The following is a 2,045-nucleotide window of genomic DNA, read 5'->3' as shown; positions in this document are numbered from 1 at the left end:
ACCTCTATAATCTATCCTACTTTCTCTCCTAGAAGACAAAGTCCTCTGTGATGGCTTGGGAGCATTCTGATGGGTTAAGCTGAGCCTAAGGAAGGGATTGCATCTATCTGTGGCCATCCTCTGGGAGAGATATGCCATGTCAGTGACTGAAAGGGCTCCCTGGGGGAGGGCTGCTGAACATAAAATAGGAGAGCAAGGTAAAAGTGAGAAAAATGTTGCTGAATTTTTGGTGCCATTGTATGCTGCAGGACAATATCAACCCCAGGTGCTGTGTCTGGTATGGAAAGGCACCGAGCCCAATTACACCTGGGCATGATGGAAAAGACACTGGACTGAGCTCCATGCCTGTGCATCCCATTACTTGGGTAGGTGTATCCAACATCTTACCAGGAGTCTGCGGTCAAAGAATCTGGTCTGGCATCCCAGACACCACTATGCTTCCAAAAGAAAACTACCTACTTAATGGTTTGTTTTTTGTTTTTTGTTGTTTATTTAAGACGCCAGGGGAAGGCATCTTAAACAAAAATCATGTACAGTACAAAAGCAAAGAGGGTTAGTCATTCATAGAACCACTGGATAAGCATCAGGATGCAGTGAGTGCTACAAATCTGTGACTCCTGTGACGATTAATCAGACACAAGGAGTAACAGTCCCTCAAGGATTCTTAGTTATGAAAGCAGTTTCTGTCTCAGGAAGTCCTGAGCTACAATCAGCCTGGAAGAGCATGCAGAGGTAATATCACTGTTGGCCTGCTCTTCTCTTCTTCTCCCTCAGGCATCTATCAGCCAGTATTGGAGACAGAGCACTTGGCTAGATTGATGCTCACTTTGACTCAGCACAGCTGTGCTTGTTCCTTATGTGTGGAACCACAGGGAGGCTGCTGTTGCACATAGAGTTTTGCCCATGACTCTCCCTGTCACATCAGATCATAAATATTTTGTAAGGGAAAGCTTCACAGAGCCAAAATGTCATCCTCTTCCCTTTTCCCTGTGAAAAAATGCATTGCCTTACATTCCCAGGCTGTGGATCTGTGCTGTCTCTGATCACTGATGCCAGGGTGTGTGCCTTGTCTGCTGTCTCTGAGGGCACCCAGACACGGAGTTTCATGGGGCTGGGTGAGATCTCGTCCTTTCGTGCAACAGTGTTTAGACATTTAGACCCTATCTCCACACAGTGGGAAGTGTGCCAAGAGAGGGGTGACCTCCAGGAGGTCAGAAGTGAGAGGACAGATGGCCCTTTGGTATCTTTAGCTGAGCACTGTATGATCTGTGCGCTGCAAATTCCCTTGGGAAGAAACAGCACAGAGCCCTGCCGGGAAAGGAGCTGGAGAGTGCATGCACAGGGCTGTGGGAAACCTTCTGGGTGCTGTGAGGGAGCTGGTGTTCACACCTTGTGAGGGATGAGGGGATTGCTGAAGTGAGGTCTGTGTTGCTTTGAGATTTGGTGAGAGGCACAGCTGATGCCAGCTCCCAGGCACTGCTGTGCAAAATCCAGGTGGCACAGGAAGATGTCTCCCACCTTGGTGCTGCTGTATGTACCAAGGCTGAGGAGCTTTCCAGAGAAGTCTGTCAGGGAGATGTGGGGCTTGGTGTGGAGAGGCAGGCACAATCCCTTGGTCTGGGATGCTGCCTTGGATAAACCCTCCCGAGTGGCTCAAGCCCTGCACACGGTGTGCTGGTCTGCTGGCAGATGGCCCCTGTCTAAGACTCCTGGAGGAACCTCTGCTTGTGGAAAGATTTGCAGGGCTCCTCCTGCTCCTTCCCTCCCTTTTGCCTGGTGCTCTCCATTGGGATCTGTGGCTGACACAGAGGATTTTTTGTTATGCTGTTTTCCTTTTTCCTCTCTGAAGGGCGGAAGAGGCCAGGATGGAGACGAGCAGCCCCGCTTTCACACCAGAAAAGATGGCTGCTTAAGGGGGAAGAGAGAGCCAGGCGCCAGCGGGTGGGGCACAGCCATGGGCCAGGCCCCGAGCAGGAAGCCGGGGCACCCCCTGCCATATTTGCACAGGGCTGAGGACTGCCCCCGTGCCCCCTGTTCCCAATCCC

This window comes from Passer domesticus, chromosome 3, assembly GCF_036417665.1.
Source record: "Passer domesticus isolate bPasDom1 chromosome 3, bPasDom1.hap1, whole genome shotgun sequence".
NCBI classification, from domain to species: domain Eukaryota; kingdom Metazoa; phylum Chordata; class Aves; order Passeriformes; family Passeridae; genus Passer; species Passer domesticus.
The sequence above is the reverse complement of the archived record's forward strand: the minus strand, read 5'-3'. Positions refer to the sequence as shown.